We start from the raw sequence: 25,145 nt of genomic DNA, 5'->3' as shown, positions 1-25,145 counted from the left end.
TGTGGTGTGTCAGATTATGTGTACCTATATTTAAAAAATTTCAAAAATAATTTAAAAAGTGATGCCGCTTTAGAGCTTTGCTGTGCATTTCAAATAAGCCTGTGCTAATATAGTAGATAGGAAGACAGGGGAAGCAGGAAAGAAGCTTCAGTGTCAAGAGGCTGTGAAGTCAATGACTGTCATTGTAAAAGAATTATATATTTAAACTGATTTGAGATGAAAGCCGTGCAATAGGACCATCTCTCAGGTCTAGGAATGAACTTTGCAATGGAGGGATTATTATGTACTTTATACATGGGGGTATGGTAGTGTAGTGGTTGTATTACTGGACTAATAATCCAGAAAATATGAGTTCAAATCCCACCCTGGCAGTTTGAGAATTTGAATTCAGTTTTTAAAAAAAAATCTGGAAATAAATAACTGGTCGTTAAAAACCCAACTCATTCACTAATTCCCTAAATTAGGGAAGCAAACCTGCCATCCCTACCCAGTCTGGCCTATATGTGACTCCAGTCCCACACACACACACACACACACACACACACGAGGCCACTTTTAATTGCCCACCAAAGTGGCCTAGCAAGACACTCAGTTCTATCAAACCCTCAGCGGTTCAAGAAGAGGCCACCACCACCTTCTCAAGGACATCTAGGGATGGGCTATAAATCCCAGCCTTGTCAACGATGACGCTCACATCCCGAGAATAAATTAATTAAAAAGAATACAACAAGTCAGTGAATGGCAAACGCAAACAAACCATCAGTTTGAAAGGGATGGTGTCAGGGGCTCTTCGAATAGCTCAGCTGGTTAAAGTAGGAAGTACTTCAAACCAACAGGGATCCAGGAATGCTCAATGGCCTGTGCTGAATCAGCATTTCTCAGCCAGAAGAGCATTAGAGGCACTCTAATTAGAGAGCAATTGGCCTCAAGGAAAGGTAGTCATAGCTACTGAAATATACCCAGTCATCCATGATTCCTCTTATCTAAAGCTAGAGGCCAAAACACACAGAAAACATGTCTTTTAAAAAAAATAATAAACTTTATTGATCTCCAGCTCAACAAAAGCATCCATTTCACTTTATCTCCACCTAGTGGCAGTGTCTAGTATTTGTACGGTACAACAACAACAAACATGAATTTATATAGCACCTTTAACATAATAAAACATCCCAAGGCACTTCACAGGAGCAATTATCAATCAAAATTCAAACCAAGCCACATTAGGAGATATTAGGACAGGTGTCCAAAATCTTGGATAAAGGGATAGATTTTAAGGAGCGTCTTAAAAAGGAAGAATCTAATGTAACTTTTCTGTATTTTAACTCAAGTATATCCCCAAATAATTGTTATTCAGAACTATATTACATGTCAATTCCTGCGCCTGATTGCTATCCAGTGACTACTTCTGGAAGAACATACATATATACAATTGGGATGCCTCACAGTCAAATAGGTTCAAGAAAGAAAAATAAAGAAAAAAAGAGAAAAAAAAAAGAATTGCATTTATATAGCGCCTTTTACAACCTCAGGATATCCCAAAGCACTTTACAGCCAATGAAGTACTTTTGAAGTGTAGTCACTGTTGTAATGTAGGAAACACAGCAGCCAATTTGCACACAGCAAGGTCCCACAAACAGCAATGTGATAGTGACCAGATAATCTGTTTTAGTGATATTGATTAAGGGATAAATATTGGCCAGGAGAACTCCCCTGATCATCTTTGAAATAGGATCTTTTACGCCCATCTGAGGGGGCAGATGGGGACTCGGTTTAATGTCTCATCCAAAAGTCGGTACCTTCAACAGTGGAGCACTCCCTCAGTACTGCACTGGAGTGTCAGCCTAGATTTTGTGCTCAAGTCTCTGGAGTGGGGCTTGAGCCCATGACCTACTGATGCAGAAGCAAGAGTGCTACCACAGAGCTATGGCTGACATAAGCCCTCATATGAAGAGTGGCCATTTGGGAAAAATACAGAGTATCTAGAAATATACCCCATTGAAGAACCACAACCAATTAACACCTTAAGGAGAGGGCAAAAGAACGTGGAATAACTGTCACAAAAATGCCAGAAAGAAAAAAAAAATTTAAAAGTGATGTCGTTGCTTCAAATTGAAGTAAATAGGTTGTTTCAATATCAAATCAAAAGTTTTCTTTATGGTGCATTCGTCCTTCAAAATAGCAATAATTTAGCATACCACAATCACAGAAAAACAGAAGTGTTGTCATCAAGAATTCCTGTCAGGTATTAGCTGACTGTATTGCAATACCATTGACTAATCCACCACATATCTTGAGGTTTTCCCCCCACCCCCAAAAAAAACTTGTTACTTGATTTATAACTCACATCACACAGCGTTCTAGCCAAGACAGCAACTATTGGTCCTGTTCCCAGGTCTTCTGCCAGTGCTGCTTATAGCTGACCAATTCCTACAACAGTGACTACACTTAAAAAGTACTTCATTGGTTGTAAAGCGTTTTGGGATGCCCTGAGGTTGTGAAAGGCGCTATATAAATGCAGGTCTTTATTTCTTTCAATTGGTAGGTAGCTAGCTAAGAGTTCATTTACACTACAATAGTGTTAGTGCAAAATGGTTTAGTTTCACACCAACACTGAAGTTGTAGTGTAAATCCATAGTGTAACAAGTTGAAGCAGGTACAGGGCCCAGTGGTCAATTAGACACGCAGACTAGAACTTAATGGTTAACACAAGTGAAGATTATTCACCTATGCTAGTTATGCCTTTAAGTACAGCGGTGAACAAAACAGTAACAGGAATTACTTTCCAGCATACACTGTCTCACCCTCCATCCTCCTTTCTTTAACTGAGCTATTTCCCTGCCTTTTATCCTTCCAAGCTGAGTCATTCCTGATTAAAGGCAATTAAGGTCAACAATTTCTTAAAGCTATACCACCTTGCCTTGGTCATGCTGACATTTTATACAACTTCTCAAAACTGTACCCCTGTCGCAGATACAGAGCTCTCAAAAGCCCATGGCTTACATATCGTCCCTCTCTTACAATAGTTCAGACCTGAACTGACTCTGGAACAAAGTGGTGTGGAACTCCCTCCTCCAGGGAATCTTGGAGTCATGTTGGCCTCAATTCCTGATTTATACCACAACTTTCGTATCTGTGCAAAATGGTTTTGCTTTGCACAGACAATGTTGTTGAAGTGTAAATGCACCCAAAGAGAGGTCTGTATTGATTTTCACCATCGTTCTCCCTCCCTCTCTGCTTCTTCTGCACATGCAACCAACATTTATATTGCAGCATCATTAAAAATGAGAGAATTCGGCTCAAAAGTGGAAGATATTCTTACTTTAGTAAGCAAAAATTCTGTAGTAAGTTTTATGGTACAGTACAGTAAATCTCATTTAAAATTAACTAACGACAGTAATGGGATTCAGTACAAGAGCAGCACAACGATGTTATCCCTACCAAAATGCGTTGCATGAAAGAGAAGCAAGAGGTGCTCACTACAGTGATGATTAAGTGTGATACCAGAGCAGTACGAGGTTCAGTATGTTACTTATTCAAATATTGCAAGATATGACTAAAGCAAATTTTAGTCCTGTTGTCAATATTATTTTTTAAATGCAGCACTTATTTTTTAAAAATATGTACACACTTCAGTCCTCCAAAGAGCAGGGGAAATCAAATATATGGATTACCCATGATATACTGCTACTATACATTGTAGTATGATACCAACAGTTTTTTTAAAAATGAGTTTTAATTGTATTTTGATTTTGGTTTAAGGGCATAACAAGTAAGCTCGATCCTATCTTCATCTGTCTGCATTTTCCAGCAGGAGCCACTGGTTAGTGATCAGAAGTGGGGAATCAGGCTGATTTCCTCTCTCCATATCACAGGGATATGAGGGCCAGTTGGAGCAATACAGCTGCTGCTGTGGCTGAAATACAATGGTACAATAGACCTTAGAGTCAGAAGGTCATGGGTTCAAATCCCATTCCAGAGACTTGAGCACATAATTCAGGCTAACACTTCAGTGCAATACTGAGGAAGCGCTGCACTGTCAGAGGTGCTGTCTTTTGGATGAGATGTTAAACCGAGGCCCAGTCTGTTCTCTCGGGTAGACGTAAAAGATCCCATGGTACTATTTTGAAGAGCAGGGGCGTTCTCCCGGTGTCCTGGCCAATATTTATCCCTCACCCAACACCTAAAACAGATTATCTGGTCATCATTGCTGTTTGTGGGTTAGTTGAGCTAGGGTTGCCAACCCTCCAGGATTGTCTTGGGGTCTCCAGGAATCAACGGATTGATCTCCCAGACACTGCTGCGAGCAACCCGGGAGAAAAATCACAGGAGCTTTAATAAAAAAGTTGTTTTTTCATTTCCTTTGAATAGTTTTGTTTCTTAGTTATAAAAATATTGGAGATGGGAAAATGCTGTTCAACTGGGCGAGGCGTTTGGAGGTGGGAAGCCATGTGATGAAACCTCCAGGAATACATCCAACCAGAGTTGAGAACCCCAAGTTGCGTTAGCCTGGGCACGTCCTTCATGCGCCTGATAATAAAATTCCCAAAGCTGTCTTCTACGGGAAGCTACAATCCAGATACCGCAATGGAGGTGGGCAGCTTCAAAGGCACACTAAACCCAACCTTGAAATCTTGCAATATTAACCCCAATACCTAGGAAGCTACAGCCTCCGACAGACCATGATGATGTCACGTCTGTTGGGCGGGTTTGAATGAACTTGGGACTGCGAGATCCGGCTGTCAAGCACCAGGTATGCAAGGCAACTCATCTACCCACTTCACCTGGCTTCCAATGCAATATGTGCATCCGTATATGTGTATCCAGGATCGAGCTCTTCTCCCATCAGCGCAAGCTTTGAGCAAACATGGACGTATACTTTGAGATCAGAGAGGAACTTGAATAGATATACGATATAGATATACAATTCGATCACGAGAACTCAGGTAAACACATACCGTAAAAAAAAACCTGGATTATTAATATTAAGCTTATTAGGCCATCACCAAAATGGATGACAATATACCCTTAAGATACTGAATTTCATTCCTGTGTGGATCAGTCTCAATAGATGAAGTTTGCACACATGACATTCACCTCTACTGTGTTTCAGCCAAAACTGATACTGTGAGCACATAAATTGTGCACTTCATAATGTCACCGCCTTTGCTAATTTTGACAAAGTAAATACGAATACACAAGTTGTTGAAGTATTGGGGGGGGGGGGGGGGGCGGGAAGAAGAGGGAGAAAAAGAACAGTCGAGGAGGAGAGAAACATTAAACTGAATATCAGCAACACTACAGGCAACTTTTGGAGAGCTACGTTTTAACTTTGCAGGCTTTTATTTTGGCAGGGATCAAAACTGGCAGCGTCCCTCAATTTGCATCAGTTTTTTTTTCTGCTTAGCACGAAATAAGCGCTCTTCCTGTTGTCAGCATTCCCACCCAATGCCCCTCAGTGGACAACCCAGCTCATGCCTCGCAAACTTTTCCCGTCCCTGGTCTAAATATTGCACTGCAGCCTCCTTAAGCACACGGAAAGCTTTGGGTATGAAGAGATTTTTGTTTTTTTTAATGATTATTTGCGCGTACCTTTAAAGGGAAGAGAATAACATCACCTCAGTAATGTGCTTCCCTGTTGTTTGGAGAGATGTTACTCGATGCCTCCTCGGACGTCTTTTGGAGTATTCCTAATAAGGAAACTTTCTGGAAATAACAGTCCAGCTGAGAAGAGTTGGGGGAAACAACAGTGTTCACTGGACCTTACTTTGCTAACTTCGCAGAACTACAGCCAAGTTTTCATTCCTTTAAAAAGTACATATCGGGAGAGGGGGTGGGGGGGGGCAAGTCTACTTGCACATCTTGCCTGCTTCAGATGGAGCTGTAAATATATGAGGACAAAGGTGGACACAGAAGTTTTGTTCGGCTGAACAGATCGACCGAGTTAAAAGAAAAAAAAAACTTTTTGAAGAAAAAGGGCGCCGAGGAGTTTGATTGGCAACAGCTGTGCGCGCGCCACGAGATGACAACTGGCCTTTCTCTTTAATTATATAAAGAGTTAAAGCGCCCATCTCCTCTTCAACCAACTTGGCCCGTAAGAGTCCACTTGTGACTATTACTGACACATTGAGCGGCGCACTTTGATGGGTAAGCGAGGGAGGAGGAGAGAGAGAGAAATGTCCACTACCTGATGTTAGAAATGCCTGTGGAGTTTTGTTTTCCATCAGTCTGTGTAAAGTTGTGCAGTGTGAAGCAGTGGCCCCTTCCTCCTGTGGTTTGTGTATGTGGTTCCTTAAAGAGTAAGGGAGTACTAATCTGCTATTGTTCCTAGTCTTGGATTTGTTTACACTGGGTGGTTAAGCATAGATGTTTACTATGGTGCAGAACACAAGTGGCTCTTGATCTCTTAAAGGGATAAATACCTTTTTAAGAGCGTGTTCTTTTTAGTTGGGTTCGGCTTTTCGAGAGGGGGGGCGGGGGAGAGATGTGTGGCAAAGTCTTCATTCTTTGCAATGCTACAATTACATGAAATTCTGTTGAAATCCATCACTGTGTGCTAGTTGGTATAGGATGTCACTGGTGAAAATGGCTACATACATTTTCAACTTTTTTTTTTAATGACGGCTTAATGGGCACAAACTTGGATTGTTGGCATAGGGTCAGTGGGGAAACAAAATTAGTACTTAAAGGTGTTGACATCATTGCTTACTGAAGTTTAATCCCCACTACTGTTCAATCAGATACCAGGAAATGCACTGAGGTTAGGTCATGGCTAATTAATCTTGCAAATGTTGTGTTTTTCTCTGTCTCTATATATTTATCTTGCTCTTGCTTTCTCTTTATCTCTGTGTATCCATCTTTCTCATTTTCACCATTAATCTTATCCATATAACTAAATGGATCTTTCCTTCTCTTACCTTCAGTGTTGCTAATGGTATTGTTTAAATGGGACTGGTTTACATTTTTTTCAGAGGGCTATGGGAAAAAAAAAAGTCGTTCCTAGCCCACTAAAGTGATGAGTTAACTTCTGTTCAGTAATGTTTGTCCTAGAGTGATGTTGCCATGACAATGTGCCTTCAAAGATGCTTAATTATGTTTCTACCCAGAGTAGTCTGCATTAACATGGTGGGTGGCCTGGTGATGCCCATGACTGCTGATCACTCCTGCAACCACAAATTATTTTATCTTTACAGTAAAACATGAGGGGGGGAAAAAAAATTTCAAGAGAGAATTGAAATATACTTGAAAAGGGGAAATTTGCAGGGCTGTGGGGAAAGAGCAGGGGAGTGGGATCTAATTGGATAGCTTTTTCAAAGAGCCGGCACAGGCATGATGGGCTTAATGGCCTCCTTCTGTGCTATATCATTTACGATTCTGAATGCGCATTGCAAAATATTGCACCACCTAATATCTGTAACTGTGAATTTTCGATAACATCCAACATGTCAGTCTTTGAATTGAACATTTTCAGCAGATTGTTCCTAGCTGCTCGAGGAACTGAGACTGATTAGAAACCTTTCAGTGATAAGATTCCTTTTAAATGTTTTGTTTTAATTTTTGTTCTTGGTATCTCTTTGCTAATTGTGTAACTACACACAATGGCATGATTAACTCAACTCCGTACTTACTGTTTGTACTTGAAAACTGTCGTACAATTGTACTGTGACTGAACTATCCACGTGTAACTGCTACATTCCAGTAAAATGAAAAGTTTCATTTTTTTCTCTCTTTAAGAAGTACAAACCATTTCACACATCTCCACCAAAGTATATATTCAGGGGGAAAAGTTATTTTCTTCCTCTGAATTTCTTCCCTCTTCAACTTGAAGGTGCCGGCTCTCACTGGGGTCCGATTGTCCGGCATGTGCCGGCTCGTACGGTATATACTGACTCTCTGCACACCTTCAAGAGGGATATGGACTGGTACTTGACTGGGGCAGAGATCACGTCGTAAGTGGATTAATCATTAACATACGCACAGTCAGTGTGATCTCCTGGACTCATTTCGATCGCCAGAGAGGAATTTTCCAGATTTTCTCTTCCCTTTATTGGATCTGAGTTTTTTACTGTTTTTTGCCTATACCATGGTATTACATGGAAGTGTCTCGTCATGACGCTGCAGGTGCCTTGAGTACGGAACAGGCTTGATGGGCCTGCTGGTCTTTTCCTGCCTGTCATTTTCGTATGTTCATCAGCCAATACGGACACAGCAACACATTTCAACGTGACTTATGTTGTGTATTTGTAACCAAACAAACATTTGCCTGCATTTTTGCAAGTTATGCCCCTTAGTAGTATTGGTGTTTAAGAAAGCTAGATCATCAAAATGGTTGCATTTTGTGTTCATTTAAAATAAGGGATCTCCCTCTGGCGCACAGTGTCCATGTTGACCGCTCCCAGGTGTGGCATGGTGCAGGTAATTTATAGAGTAAAGCTTTCTTTACTCTTCTCCAGCATATTTGACCCAACCTCAGAATAACACCAGTGGGTTTTTCTTTCGCTTTCTCAATCCTGCTGTCCTTATGCCCACCATGAGCATCATAAATTTGTGCCATATTGTTTTGTTCTGTAGGTCCATATGTAGTAGAAACTCAGTTGAGACCCTTACATAGAGAGATGGCTTTCATCCCATCTTATCCGCCTCTTCTGGAATTTGAGTCCCAGAAATGAAAAGACAATATGCTAACTTGCTACACTACCCAGTAAAATTTGATATTGTATACATTGACGGTATATGGGTCTTTGTGACGGCATCATCATTAAACATCAAGGTTATAATTGTTTCACTGCATGCCTAGTGGGGTCACTTGGGTTGTGCACAATTCCACTGGGATAAAGCTACGAGTTGAAATAGGCTGACGCATGTCAGGCTAGTCCCAATTCCTAATGGTTCAGAGGTGCCAATGAGATGATGGATTGCTTGTAAAACTCAGCGTTTCTCCCTGTGGAAGCTTGTTGCGTTAAGTAAGTGGGAATGTGGGTCACTCTGCTGAAATGTTTAGTTCTTCAGTTCTTAGATACACTGTATGTACTTAGGCCCAAATGTGCATTGCTGGAGAAGAGTAAAGAATGCTTTACTCTATAAATGACCTGTGCCTTGCCTCACCTGGGAGCGGTCAACATGGACATTGTGCGCCAGAATTGTTCTCACCTTCTAACCTTTCATCTAAACTATTAGTTAAACATCGCTATTCATTGCTAGTACTACAGTCTAGCCACTCAATTTGTAATACTGCAAAGCTCCTATTTGAGCTGTTTTATAATTTAACTCCAGTATAATTGTAGCTAATTTCATGTCCTATTTTTAATATTCCAGGGTAAATCCCTGTGGATTGGGTATATACTTGAAAAGGAAAAATTTGCAGAGCTGTGGGGAAAGAGCGCGTGAGTGGGACTAATTGGCTAGCTCTTGCAAAGAGTCGGTAAAGGCACGATGGGCCAAACAGCCTCCTTCTGTGCTCTATGATTCTATGAATTCCCCGGTCCACCAATCGTAATGTTTGTTCCCTTCACTGGGGGAGAGCCATGTCTCCATGGGGCTATAGTTAATGTTGCCCTTGAAGGGTTGGACTGATGCAGCTAACTTTCCCCACTGCCCCTAAATGGAATGCTGCAATAGGGCCAACAAAAACATGCCCGTTGAAGGGAATTGTGTTGAACATCAGCCTAGGCTAGGGTTAAAACATGAGCTTTCTGAACGAGTTTTTTCAATTCATCCGTGGGATATTGGCGTCACTGGCAAGGCCAGCATTTGTTGCCCATCCCAAGGTGGTGGTGAGCGACTTTCTTGAACTGTTGCAGTCCGTATGGCAAAGGTACTCCCACAGTGCTGTTAGGAAGGGAGTTCCAGGATTTTGACTCTGCGATGATGAAGGAACGGCGATGTATGCCCAAGTCAGGATGATGTTCCCATGCGACTGCTGCCTTTGTCCTTCTAGCTGGTGGAGGTCGTAGGTTTGGGAGGTGCTGTCGAAGAAGCCTTAGTGAGTTGCTGCAGTGCATCCTGTAGATAGTACACAACACAGCAATGGTGTGCCAGTGGAGGAGGCAGTGTTTCAGTTGGTGGGCGGGCTGCCGATCAAGCGGACTGCTTTGACTTGGATAATGTCGAGCTTCTTGAGTGTTGTGTGACAATCTATTGAGAACCCTACAATAATACTTGGAGAGGACTCTTGTATAGATTAAACTTACCCAGTCTGATATTAATAAACATCTAAAGTACATTCAGTGCAGGTCAACCAGTGGGATATCTGCAGAATCCAAGAATACAGCAGTGTGGTCTGGTTACTGATAAATAATCTTGAAATCTTGCTGTTGTCTATTAATTAAAGATGATTATTGTATACATTTACTAAAAATCCTGTTGAATTGCACCGGCTTCATGTATATTTAACTCCCAGATATGAAATTTTACTGACTCATTGCTACTTTGAATAAAACAAAGTAAAATCTAAATTGTTAAGCTGTGTATTCTATCCAGAAGGGTATTTTGTTCAAAGTAAAGCAATTTTCAGGAATAAAACAGTTTGGTGATGCACTGTGGTGTATGGTTGATCTGTACACTGTCCTTTGACCTTAAGGACCTAGTTTGAATCCAGCTCAGATTGTTGCGATTAAAGATCTTCTGAGGGCCATAAAGGTCCTACAGGAAGGGAATCTGGCCAATGTCAACTCTGCTACTAGTGGGCATGAGTGAATAAGTCAAAAATAGTTTGCCACTAAATTGGAATTCTCACTCGGTGAGGCTACAGGGATTGTTGAAAACGGCACATTAATGAAATAGTGTTAAAGCAATGCATAGAAGCTATAAACTTTTCTTAATTTGAAATATTCTTTGGGAAAGGTCTTCCTACATGTTCTTATTTGACGCAAGTGCACTACTTGACTGTTCAATGCAGAGAATAATAACATGGCTCGCGTAAAGACACTGTTAGAGATTTTGTGCACTCAAAACCAGGATTATGGTGTCTACTATTTGCATATCCAGCTTTTCAAATGACATCATGCAGTAACCTAAGATATGCTTTTGAATGTATTTGCTGCATTGGCGAGCGAGAGTATGCAGTTGCTATTAGTTTTCCCTCCCTGAGTTTTTTTTTCATTTGCAACTCTTCGCAGCAACTGCAGCATTAAGCTAGAGTGGAGCAAATTCAATCTGAACCATTGCAGTTGTACTAAAGAAGCACTTTGCGTGTTTTCACTCAATTGTCACCACCACCCAAGCTCTTAGCCATGCCTTTGTCACCTTCCCAGTACCCTCCTTGCCAGCCTCCCTCCACAAACTCTAACTCATCCAAAACTCCACTGCCTGTATCCTAACCCACACTAAGTCCAAGTCACCTATAAACCCTGAAATTGCTAGCACTCTTTTCTCCCATGCATCTAACTTAAACTCTGGTCCTGTTCCGCATATCCCTCTGTGGCCTTGCCCCACTTGATTTTGCCAACCTCTTCCACCTTTGTTTGCTGTCCCACATTTTCTGGCCTTCTGTATATTTCCTTTCCCCACCCCCCCTGCAAGTCCTCTGTTATACCATTTAACCATCCTGTCCCCACTCTCTGGAACTCCCTACCTAAACCTTTCCACTTCTATACTGGCCCCACCACTTCTATCGTCCATGCTTATCACGGGCAGCTGCCTACGTCGGGCAAATAGCGCTGACCATTTTCCATTTCAACTGAAGTCAATTACAAAGGGGCCACTTATAACCCATTAAGCACTGCCTATTCAAAAGTGCCACTGTATTGCAAAAATGTTTGCGATGGTGTATTCACCCTATTATCCAGTCTGCCTCAGAATTAATTCCAGGAAAGTGATTTGAAGTTGCCTGAAGTCTCCACTTTCCGACTGCCTCCCATAGTTGTTAACGGTGCGAACAGTTGATGGAGACCTCAGGCTGCTTCAATTAGCTGGTTTTACAGTCCACCGTGTATAGTGGCAAATTTGTGTTAGTACGAATGCGCCCGCTATATGCAGCGGGGACTGTACCTCTTTCTCCATCATAAAAAGCTTTCTCAGTCTATCTCTTAGACCAAGCTTTTGGTCACCTCTCCTAACTCTCCCACAATGGCTCAGTGGCTATTTCCTATTTTCCTCAATGTAGTGCCTTGTGGTGCCATGTTCTATGTTAAAGGCGCTGTATAGCTGCAAGCTGTTGTTGTTTTTGTCAAACTAGGCATAGCTTTACGAGTACAAAGCCTGGTACACCTGAGTACCATTTGGACAATTTACTTCTCCTTTAAAGGACTATTATCGCTGCACTGGGGAGTCTTCTGAAAGGTTTGTCTCCAAGACATGAGCACTGTCTGGAGAGTTTATTCTGATCATGTATCATTCATAAAATATATTATGTGCAGGATAACATCCAGCTTGCAGTGTGCTTTGAGGCAGTAACATATAAGTGGATGAGATTAAATAAATTAAAAGATTTAATTGTAACCCTGAGATGTGTGTTACTACCTTGAGCCACACTCCAGAGTTGTTCTTTATAAAATATACAAACAGTATATTTTCATTTGATAAACATAAATATTTTATTTACTGAGATGAGTGAGAATACTGAATCTCAAATCATTAATAGTATTAAAGTTTCAACTTTTGGAATTATTCAGATGATCTGTTTGAGTTTTGGTTTTGTGTTCATGAAATAATCTGAACTTTTTCATGAGGATATTGCCTTGTAAGCATTCCCAGGTATCTGATTCTCTCCATGTAATATTCCAGACTGCGTGCTATTCAACAAATACCATACCCTTGCCTGCTGTCATTTGTTTTAACTCTAATTTAACCAGTTTTCACCACCCCAACCTTTTTGTAATTTTCTTTCTCTTTGTTTAATTTTGTTGTGTTTCTCCCCTCCTCTCCTGAAACATTGATGGAGTACAGTTCCATGGGCACTGGTCATCTTTGGGACCTGGTCCAAATAGTTAGTGTTCATGTGTCCTGGCCAATATTTATCCCTCAACCAACATCAGTAATACAGATTATCTGGTCATTATCACATTGCTCTTTGTGGGTACTGTTTGTGCAAATTGGCTATAAAAGAGGTTTGGGATGTCCTGAGGTCTTGAAAGGCGCTATATAAATGCAAGTCTTTCAGAATCCTTCACTACAATTTCTGGTGTTCTATGTCAATGACCAAACTCTAGCCTGTAGAATGATTTGGCTAAATTCAGATTCCACCATGTAATAAATGCCCCCACAACAACATTTAATACACCGCAAAATTAGAATGTCATGTGCTTGTAGTCTTTGTTAACTAATCGGGAGAGGTGCCACAGTAGTAATGTGTCGCCAGTCAAGTTACTGCACACTCTCTTGTGTGCGTGCTATAATCAGACAATACCTGCCCTTTAACAAAACAAATAATGACATATTCAGCTAAAAATAACCAGTGTGGATTTTGGTGTCGTTTAACTTGGAACATGGGGGAGAAAGGGTGTGGCCAGTCAGAGAAGCTGTCCTCCCATATATTTGTTACATCGAGTTTACAGCACAGAAACGGGTCATTCAGCTTAACTGGTCTCTGCCAGCATTTATGTTTCACACGAGTCTCCTCCCGCCCCTCTTCATCTAACCCTATCAGCATACCCTTCAATTCCTTTCTCCCTCATGTGCTTATCTAGCTTCCCCTTAAATGCATCTATCCTATTCGCCTCAACTACTCTTTGTGCTGCTAACAATTTCTGAACGGTACTGTTTTCTTTTGTTAAAAAGTACCCGCCTAGCATTTTATTCAAATGTTTTATCTCCTGTTGGGAGGGCTGTCTGTGAGATGACTAATGGAATGAAGTTGAGTCTGAAAGACAACTTCTCACAACATCCTGTTACCAATTTAAAAAACTTCTGAAACAAAATGTTTTTTTAAAAAAACTAATAACCAACCAACTGTTGGTTGGTTCTGCAAATATTAATTATGGAAACCCCTTAACAAATTAAGAAAAGCATTATAATTATGTTTTATATAAAAGTTAGTTTTGTGGCTGAACCTTGTTTATTGTCCGTAAATACACAATATAACACAGAACTGAGATCCTGGTACTGGTAATTATTTGTTTTCCATTTCTTTGACGACAACTCTGTAAAATTTGAATAGCTGAGATGTTTTGTTGACATTATTTTGCATTGTCGTCTTCAGCCTGTGGTAATTTCTAACACAAATTTAAGGGTCATTTTAACCTTAACCGCCCGGCGGGAAATTGAAGGGGAATCTGATCGTCTGCACACTTTACACCCCGCATGATTCCCTTTGAAGTCAATGGAAAGTAAGATCGGGCGGCCGATCAGATTGTGTCAGATTCCCGCCGGCTGAGTTAGGTTTAAAAGCACCCCCTTTATATCAGCTCTAGTATTGCAACTGTGCATTTACTGAAATCATCTATATTTAGTGATCTACGGTCTATCAGAATGTTTTCTGTCCCCACGCCTCTAGTTTTTCTACTTTCTTCTCTGTTAATTTTTTTGAACCCTTTTAATAGGCAGCCGTGATAATCAATCACAATCCCCTAAAACAGCCACCTTGCCCACTCACCTGTTTATTTACCCTATTGAAAAAAAATTGTTCACATAATATGCAAAAAAAATTCACAGTACCTTCTGCCCATTCCACTTTCCAATCACCCCATCAAGTTCAACTCCCCCCCCCCCCCCCCCCCCTGCCAATCCCCTCCACTCCTACTCCTCACAAAACGTGGTACATCCTGCTGGGCCTCGTTGTTCTTTGTCACTGGGCACACACTACCAAACAGCATTCGGCCTTATACGCACACACGTCTCAAAATACTTGTCAAGTTTGTTCCCAAAGTGTACGCACCTCATTACCATATTATTTGAATATTATCTGTAAGGCTGGGCGCTCTGAATGCTGAGTAAAGAATTAAAAACTTGTATTTATATAGTGCTTTTCACAACCTCAGGGCATCCCAACTTGCTTTACAGCTAATGAAGTTATTTTGAAGTATAGTCACTGTTGTAATGTAGGAAACGCGGCAGCTAATTTGCGCACAGCAAGCTCCCACACACAATGAAATAATGACCAGATAATCTTAGGTGGTGTTTGAGGTTTAATTATTGACCAGGACACTGGGGCGAGCTCCCTTGCACTTCAAATTAATGCCGTGGGATCTTTTACATTCACCTTAGGGGGCAGACATGGCCTCTGTTTAATGTCTCATCTGAAAGAAGGCACCTCCGACAGTACAGCACTCCCTCAGTACTGCACAGGAGTGTCAGCCTAGATTTTGTGCTCAAGTCTCTGGAGTGGGACCCTTTTTATAGCAGGTATGGATTCATGCTCAAGTGCTACCTCGCTTGGTTGGCGGTCTGAACTGTGTTGAGCGGAAGTCGTGCTATCTTCCAGCAGGAAGGAGGGAGAACTGGAATGGAGGGTCATGCCGGCTTGTCCTTGCATCTACTTATGGCCAGCTAGTCCCTCGAGGGGCACAACAAGATCCTGGACTCAGGCCATGGGCAGGTGCCCTCTTCGATGCAGAGGTTCAGGTGAATGAAGAATGGGGGTGAAATTACAAAACAAAAGGTTACCCCCAAAAATCCCCTTGTTGAGCAGAAAAGTGGTAATTTATTCCCAATTTTGTGTTCATTTTTCCAACTGTAGGTGAATACTATGTGGGTGTATGCTTTACTGTCAAAGTGTCAACTATGACAATTGGCAGTCTCTTATGGTGCTGGATGGCAAATATGACCCAAAACTCTGAGCTGGTTGCAATAACCACATTCTCAAGTTGACTCGGTCGGCAGAGAGTCCTCTTCAAGCCATTACCTGGGCCTTACTCACAGATGGGGTCTGGATGCATGCTGTGATACTTACACAAAACAGCTGTACTGCTGCAGGCAACTGATTGTTGGCAGAAGGTCTCCAAATTAAAAGCAAGCTGCCATCACAATAACCCCCTGAGAGCGGGTTTCAATTCCCATTTGTGAAGGCTCATCTTAAGTTTGATTCCAAGAAGGTGCCATTAAGAGCGGAGAGGTGATGCTACACCCTTGTAGTTCACTCGGTACAGAGGCGCGATGATGTCACGACAGCGAGAGTAATGGGATGTCTGAAAGTTTATAAATAGAAGTTTCTTTGACTTGGCAAACCCTCAAAAAAAAAGTCAGACAGAACGACCCATTTAAATAGCTTTAGTCTATAAGACCAGTAGAAAAAGAAACCATTGCCCAGTCTTCATTTGTTGCTCTCTGAGACACTGCCAGATGGAGCATTAGTGGCTTGAAAACCCCAAGAATGCACCATCATGAAGAACCCAGTAATAGGCAGCCTACAACAGTTTGATAATCCTATTAGTTAGAAACTGACAATGATGACCAGGAACGTAGGAATTACTAGATGAGAAGAGACCAAAGACCATCTAGTTTGCCTTCTATCATCCTGGTGGTTGGAAGGTACAATAATTACAGATTTAAGCCATTGACCTGATCAAATCTGCAGTTAGGGATGAGCATTGAACCAGATATTTTACCTGACGTTAATCCATTGAGCCATTGCTCCATAGTTCAAGCATAACCACATCTGGCCTTGTTCTGGTGAGCCTGTTTCTGAGGCTGAGCAACATTACTTCCAGAGAGGATTTCCAGCCATACATGGCTAACCAGAATTTTGCTTTACTATCTTCAGGATTAGTGATTAAAGTATTGGGAATTTTTAACCAGGTTGGACAAATCCCTCAATTCACAAATACCATCTTCTTCAGTATTGTCTCTGCATTATATTTTGGTTAAATGATATGAAGATGTGGATGCATGTGATGAAGGATTAGGCTCAGCAGTGATGTGTGTTTTCCATTCCCTCTTTTCACCTCCTCCCAGTGTGCCAACATTCACTGTATAGGCTTGTACATAAAGAATAGCTACTTGGGTTAGGTACTTGAGAGTGGCTGGAACTTCACTCAAGCATGAAACGTCATGTTTCATGTTTCAGGTGTGAAGAGTGATGTGCTAGAGTAGTGTTGGCAGTGCAGAAGGAGTTGTGGGGTGGGGGTAGTGATGTGGAAGATGGAGTGTAGGAGAATGAGTAAGTGTACTCACTTTGGTTGACCTAGTTAGGTCATTGAAGCGCTTCCTGCACTGGATCCGTGTGTGGGAGACGTTGCTGCTGCTGGTGACCTCCTCTGCCGCCTCGAGCCAGGCCTTGGTGGCAAAGACAGGCCACTTCCTCCCGTCCGCTGGGTAGAAAATATCCCTCCTCCTCCTCACCCCACCCAGTAGGACCTGGAGTGAGGCATCGGTAAATCTGGGAGCAGCCTTTCCCCTGGTCTGCTCCATTCTGTACTTTTGGTTGTTTGCTTCAGGAGCAGCATTGGAGGATTGCCCCTTTAAATAGGGCTCCTCCAGCTGACAGCCTGTGATGCGGGTGTGCAATCCGCCCGCTGCGCAGGTTGACGACGGGAAACTGGGAGCTACAGTAAGTGCCTTCAATTTACCCGTGATCGTGTGGGGAACGGACCGATTTCATTGGGTGGGTTACCCAGTCTCTTTCCCCCACCCCCCCCCCCCAACCCTGGCTGCCATCCCGCCTCCCTGGTAATATCGGGGCCATGATTTTGGTTACCCAGCCAGCATGACTTTGAGATATTTATACACTGCACGGCCACCTGTGACATGTCATCAGTTTAGTTCATCTATACAGGGGCAAAAAAAAGTTTTGAAGTACTGTGGTGTCAGCTGCGAAAAGCAGCCATTTTTAAAAGATATTCATTCTCGGGATGTGGGTGTCACTAGCAAGCTCGGCATTTGTTGCGCTTCAGAAGGTGGTGTTGGGCCGCCGCCTTAAACCACTGCAGTCCATGCAGTGAAGGGAGTTCCAGGATTTTGACCCAGCGATGATAAAGAAACGGCAACATATGTCCAAGTTGGGATGGTGCGTTGGAGACATAAAAAGTATCAGCCTTGGCTCAGTTGGTGCCATTGTTGCCTCTGAGTCAGAGGGTCTTGGGTTCAAGCCCCACTCCACAGACTTGAGCATATGATCTAGGCTGATACTTCAATGCAGTACTGAAGGAGTGCTGCACTGTCAGAGGTGCTGTCTTTCAGATGAGATCTTAAACCAAGGTGGATCCAAAAGATCCCACGGCACTATTCAAAGAAGAGCAGGTGAGTTCTCCCCAGTGTCCTGGCTAATATTTATCCCTCAAACAACATTGCTGAAACAGATTATCTGGTCATTATCATGTTGCTGTTTGTGGGACCTTGCTGTGTGCAATTTGGCTGCTGCATTTCCTACATTACAACAGTGACTACAGTTCAAAAGTACTTGGCTGTGAAGCACTTTGGGACATCTTGAGGTGATGCAAGGCGCTATGTAAATGCAAGTTCGTTCCTTTCCCTATCATGAGTAACCTTTTGTCGCTGACTAATGATAGTACTTGTGCTGTAGGAAAGCTAGAAATGCTAATTTAAGAGACAACTTTAGTAAGCCAGTTTCAGAAAATCAGTCTTGTACTGATTTATTTTGTGCCCAGTAAAAAATTGAAAAGCACCAATTTCCTAGAATTCTGTGTAATTTCAATTTGCAGAAAGCTGTGTGACATTATCCATTATGGAGAGAAGGCTGGTAACAATCTCTGCAGCAGTCAATAGCTGGCCTCACTAAATACCAGTCATCTGGAAACTTTTTTTTTTCCCCGTACAGATGAAATTATATAAAACTGCATTATTCCAGGAATTAGATATCGCTAGAGTGCACTAATTATTGGCTAAAAGTTCTTTGGCACACAACTGTACTTTAGGTATGTCTTTTGCAGTTATGCATGTTAATTCGTAACGATTATCTTTGTATATGCTGAACTGTTACAAGGTATTTTGGCCATGTAGACTTTATTCTTGGAAAGAGCTTGGAATGGTATGTTCCACCATTATCAATTGCTGTAGGAAGTGTGTGCTTAAAGAAGGAAAGACTTGCATTTATATAGCGCCTTTCACGACCTCAGGATGTCCCAAAGTGGTTTACAGCCAAAGAAGTACTGTTGAAGTGTAGTCACATTTATCATGCATTGTATTGCACAAGGTAGTTTTATATTGTGGTTTTAGTCATATTTCAGCCTCAGCAGGTAGAACGTGGTGCTGCAATAATTGTGCAGCCTCTGCGTACAGACTTGGGATGTGGGCTTCACTGGCTAGGCCGGTATTTCTAGTTGCCCTGAGGTGGTGGTGGTCAGCCGCCTTCTTGATAGCAGTTTGATACAACTGAGTAGTTTGCTGGGCCTCTTCAGAGGGAAGTTTAGAGTCAACCACGTTGGTGTGGGACTGGAGTCACATATAGGCCAAACTGGGTAAAGATGGCAGGTTTTCTTCACTAAAGGACATTAGTGAACCAATTGGGTTTTTACAACAATCTGACAGTTTTATAGTCACTTTTATTGATACCAACTTTCCATTTCCAGATTTTTTTTTAAAAGCTGAATTCAAATTCTGAAATTGTCATGGTGGAATTTGAACACACTGTCTCAACTGAGGTATATAAATGCAAATCCTTTCTTAGTATTATCTGACAGTAAGCTACACTTTCATATACGGCTGCCTTAACATTTCCCATGTTAAAAGAAATGTCCAAGGGGCTGACTGAAACCTTGCCCGCCCAACAGGAATGAGGCAGATGGGCGGTTAAAATGACAATTGCCGCTTCCCCCTCCATTCCTGATGCGCTCCCGCCCATCGCCATTTCAACAGCTGGGTTTTTGGAGTGTCGGGGCTGCCCGACAGGCGGGCAGGGGCCTCGTGAATATGTAAAACCTCAGGGTCCGATGATGTCATTCGGTTTTGGCATCTGCATAATTCCAACCTGGAGCTAAAATCCAGGATCATGTTTCTTTTGTTCCCATTGAAGGTCTGGTGCCGACATTCACATTACCAAGTAGAAAGGGGAACGGCTGTACTAAGCAATAAGAAAGGTATGTCAAAAATGGAAGAAATCAAAGCACCCAAAGGCTCTTAATACAATGACTCAATCTGCATGAAAAATGCCGATGTCAGTTTTTCAAGCAGTCTGTTTCAACTCATGCCAACTTGTTAGTACTGAATCATTAGAATCTTACAGCATAGAAGGAGGCCTTTCGGCCCATCGTGCCTGTGCTGGCTCTTTGAAAGAGCTATCCAATTAGTCCCACTCCCCCCCCGCACTATCCTCGTAGCCCTGCAATCTTTGTTACAAGGAAATTCATCCTTTTTCTCCAGGATTGGAGGTTGTTAGTATTAACCAGTTATTTATCCCATTGTTGGTTGCGTGTGAACTTAGTTTTAAGATGATCTGATGATTTCTGAGAGTCACCGTTACTGGTATATTTATTTAGTGTTTGTCGTCACATTTACAAAAAAAGTGAGCTGCAAATAAGTTTTTGTTTTAAGGTTTAAAAACAGAAAATGTTTGAAATTCATAGCAGGTTGATTAGCATTTAAAAGAGAAAAGATGGATTAATGTTTAGGTGTTCTCCTTCATCAGAATGATTCCGCTTTGAGGATTTTGACTCTCCCTTATCCTTCCTGAAGCTACTTAAATTATTTAAATTCACAAATTAAGATTATGCATCTAGGTTCATATTCCCAAATGAATGAATGTTTCATGAATTCTATGGCTTTTAATGGATACCTTCCCACCTTTATTGGACGGGTTGGGGGGGGGTGGGTGTTGGTGGCAGGGTAGGCGGAGAATTTCACATCCATTTCAGAAGCTACGGAGGATTCTGCAATTTTATTGCCCATTCTCTGGAGGTTGGAAGGCATGATAGGACAAGTTATTTTATTTCTCTTGGACAGCAAAGAAGGCCTACGACCTGATTGTGGCCCCTTTTTAACAAGATATAAGTATGTGTCATTTGAATGAAATTTTTCACTTCACTTGACTTGTGCTCTGGCCTGAGTGTCACTTGTATGTGTCCACAATTAGTTCATTCACACGCCCACTCGCTGCCCTTTAAATTAGGATAACTGCTGGGCATAATTATGTCATGGGATTATTGAAAGAGCTAAAGTTGCTTTATTAAAGCCATGCCAATGTATTCATAGGAGAGGCACATTGATAACCCTGTCTACCTTATTAAGTCACGTGAATGTGTGACTGTATGATGCACATTGCAGAACCGCAAACCACTGTCCCTTTAACCAATTACCTGATCACTATGTGCTGAAAACCCTGCTTGCCAGCAGATTACCATCCCTGAGATTTCCTGCTTGTATTTCATGCATCTCTGTTTCAAAGCAGAATTTTTCCTGCTCATTGAGAAAATCTACCTTCTGCTCCTGTTAAGTAAAAATGTTGTTTTTTATTTATCGAAAAGTTACTGATGTAGGGGCAAAGTTCTAAAAGGAAATTAACGTCTCTGGGTGAAATCCATCCTGCCAATAATTTTAGCAACAGGTCGACATGAATACAAACAGGAAATCCTTATGGGGAAAACATGTCCCCACTGCATGGACAGTCAGTTAGGGATCTGCAACAGTGAGAAATTAAATAGCAAAGAAATTAGTGTTAGTAGAATAACTTTTAATTCTGGCTGATTTCTGCAGCAAGACGGACGTTCTTAACAAATGCTCTTTAAACAAAGTAGCTCGCTGTAGGACAGTATTGTCCAATACGTTAGCCACTAGCTGCATCTAGCTAATTGGGAATTCAGATGTGGCTAATGCATTTCTGATTAGTAAATAAAAAATGAGTGATAGGCACAGTCATTGGGCATATGATCCCAATACTGATATTAGCACAGTGTTTGCTTGTGAACTTTCACCTTTTTGTGTGTTTGTTGGTAAAATGGTAAGACGAGAAGCAGAGTGTGCGAGTGTTTTTTTGATCATTGAGTGCTTCACTTCCTTGGTTACTGAATGGTGGTAGATGTTAAGTAAATATACACGTGTGAAGTACATTTACCTCTATTGTGTGAGTGTGTGTAGGGTGTCTTCGACTAAAATTAGTGCAAGTGGCCAAAACGGTGTTGCTGTAGCCACACCTGTGGCTAGTCAGTGATTTTTATTGGACAACACTGCTGTATGGGTCTTTTATTAATGAAGTGGAGTGACTACAGAAATTTTGACTGAGGCTTCTAGCTCAGGCAAAAGTTGAGGGATAGTCTGATCATTGTTCTTCTAATGTATTGATTTTGTAGACGTTCCTTTGCTCCAATAACCATCATTGATTTTGTATCGGTTTCATTATCTTAACTAGAGATATTCCCTTAACAATCAATGTGTCAGTTAGGCACCCAGTTTGATCCAGACTGCTGTATTCAGGATGCTGCAGATTCTACAAATGAAAATTATTATGGTTGAATTCTCTTTCCCTTCCCCAAGTATGATCACAGTTATTAAAATGGACATGACGCTATTGTGAGTGACTAATGAACACGTGTGCACAATATTGCTGTTTCCCCTTTTGAACACCAAGAAAGGAAACTGACTATTCAAACTGTATGTTAATAGCCTGAAGTAAATGGGTGTACATTTTAATGGGTATTTTCAATGTTGTCCATGGGAAGCCTAATTGTGCATTGATCCTATGCACAGCCTACCTACATCAAAAAATGCCCTTGCCAATCTCAAAGTAAATGCTGCTGTACATACTGCTGATTACATTGAGCTGTTTATGGTGCTGGGTATGGTAATGATTCATCTTCTAACCATTTGCAGCACCTCTGTGGTCTTTTTTCTTGTGCTAATTGGGAACAGCGTAAGATGAAAGTACCATTCTGGCAGCAAACCCGTTTGCCCTTTGTCCTAAGAAGCAAATTAGTTTGCCTCCAGCCAACAGAAGGTCGGATTCCTTGTTGTCCAGTGGTTATGAAATATGGCCCTTGCTGTAATCCAGAGATTCTGATGTGGATCAACTTATGGAAAAAAAAATTGGAAAAAGCAATAGGGAATTAACGAGGCAAGAAAAATCATTAACCCAGGGAACCAACATCCTTAATGTGCCATGATGGGAAACAATAGATAGCTCTCTGGACCGCAAGAAGTGGGGAGATTTATGTGCGGACATTTTCTGCTAGCCCTTTGTCATGCATCACCATAATCAGCCTTTGGCTCAGTGGTAGCATTCCCGCCTCTGAATCAGAAGGTTCAGGGGTCAAACCCTACTCCAGACAGTCCTGGCGAGTGGAGACCGGAGCTCCGGCTCTGAATTCTGGGTTGACATCCAGCAGGCTACTCGTGTCCAGTGGATATGAGTGGCCCCCACCTTCCCCCATCGTATCGGTTGTGGGAGCCCATAAAACCCTCCTGCCAAATAGGGCTAACCATCCTATCAGCTGGTATAAAGGTGGTTACGGCCATGGAAGGAACCTTCATGTCGTGACCTGTCGGACAGTTAATCAGCCTGCAAATCCTTCGACTTCTTCACACTGTTCTCCAAGGGGAAGAGTGCGAAGATATGATGCCAACAACAACTGAATCAATGTTTTTATTAAAACACAAACATGGATGCTAAGATGAGTATTCAAATTATATTTTTGGTTTAAAAGCTGTTTAGGGCAAAATGAAAGCATGCAGTTTCTTTCAGTAGGCTTTTCAGGATTTGATTTGCTTCATTTCATTTGAAAAATGTGCGTTAATGCACCATCACTATATTCATTGGCGTCTCCCTGAGGTTTCAAGATTGAGTTACGAAGTGATGTGCTGATAACTGCTCGCATCATTAATCATTACTTTCTATTTGACCATGACCTATTTATTCAGGAATTTTAGTCACATTTATTCAGTACTTGCTGTCTGCGCTGAATGTTCCCTGTGCTGCGAGTGATGAAGGCATATGATTAAAGTACACAATGGGATTCAATAATTTACTGGAAAATAAACCAATTAATATTTGGTTCACGCTGTCCATTGATTGGTTTTGAGATTTCTTTTTGAGTTTTTAAGATATATTTTGAGACAAACTAATACTTCATTTTGTGGATAACTCCCTTGGCAGAAGACTGTTCTGTGATTCTGTGATACAAAGCTGGTATTATGAGTCCAGTGTAGACGCGGGCTGCCTAATATACATTTCATAAAATGGTTTGTTTGTTTTTCTTATTTTCTCCCTTGGAAAATAGTGCGAAGTAGCGGAAGGATTCGCAGGCTGATTAACAGTCTGAGAGGCCACGAAGTGAACATTCCTTCCATGGCTGTAATCATCTTTATACCAGCCGATATGATGGTTAGTCCTAATATGGTGGGAGGGTTTTATGGGCTCCCCAATCCATGCGATGATACAGGGTAGGGGGGAACCACCCATCAGATGTGAGTATCCCCGCTGGATATCAACCCAGAATTCAGAGCCGTAGCTCCGGTCTCCACTTGCCGGGAATGTCTGGAGTGGAGTATCAAACCCTGCACCTTCTGACTCTGAGGCAGGAATGCTACTACTGAGCCAAAGGCCATAAAATGGAATCTAAATTTTCTCTTTTTTTATTACTACGACCGCAACCTTGAAGAAAAGGGTGTATTAAATTACAACAACTAGTATGACATACTGACACAAGCAAGAACAATTTAAAGGCTGTTATCTGTGGGTTTTACGCTTGCTTGCAGTACACAATATATCCTGCAATTTTGAGAATTAAAAAAAAAAGCGCCTTTGTCCTAAATATCCACTGCAGACACACCATCAATATTCAGTTCCAGCATGTGGTTTTAACATAGACTAGATAGCTGGGTAAAGCTACAAGTAATTAAAATGAAGCCTGAGCGGGTTTTAGTGTCATCCCAACCCCGAGATCAATTACAGCCTTGCATTTCTGCCAGTCATCTGTTCTCCTATATTTGGTGGTACTGTATTGTTCTTCAGCTGTTCAGTGAATTTCACCAGTGATATAGGCGATACAACAACATCAACTTGTGTTTTATATAGCACCTTTTAACATGAGAGAATGTCCCAAGGAGCATTACAGAAGCATAATCAGACAAAAATTGACACCGAACTAAAAGCTTGGTCAAAGAGGAGAGTCTTAAAGAAAGAGAGAGAGATGGGGAGGGTTAGGGAAGTTAACATGGAAGGATTGATGTCAGACCTGGAGGTTTACAGTCTCACATGATTGGCACTATGGTATGATCAAGATTTATGTGAAAGAATGCAGTAAAATTTAAGTAGTGCATACTATAATTTGATATTTCGCTGCAAACACGACACAGTTTTGCTTCCAGTGACTGTGACAAAAGTAACTACT

General features: G+C 41.6%; 1 protein-coding gene across 4 annotated transcripts in view; it reads left to right on the top strand.

Moving 5' to 3' along the window:
- Positions 1-25,145, top strand: part of LOC137327145 (rho GTPase-activating protein 6) — a 514,589-nt gene that overhangs the window by 351,501 nt on the left and 137,943 nt on the right. The window contains exon 1 of one of the 4 annotated variants that reach the window (XM_067992649.1): positions 5,455-6,144. The exons of the other annotated variants lie outside the window; for them this stretch is intronic. The gene's annotated coding sequence lies outside the window, so the exon portion shown is untranslated. Of the gene's footprint in view, positions 1-5,454; positions 6,145-25,145 lie in introns of those variants that run through there. 4 annotated transcript variants of the gene reach the window in all.

The sequence above is a fragment of the Heptranchias perlo genome, chromosome 11, assembly GCF_035084215.1.
Source record: "Heptranchias perlo isolate sHepPer1 chromosome 11, sHepPer1.hap1, whole genome shotgun sequence".
NCBI lineage: Eukaryota > Metazoa > Chordata > Chondrichthyes > Hexanchiformes > Hexanchidae > Heptranchias > Heptranchias perlo.
This window is presented reverse-complemented; position numbering and strand designations above follow the sequence as displayed.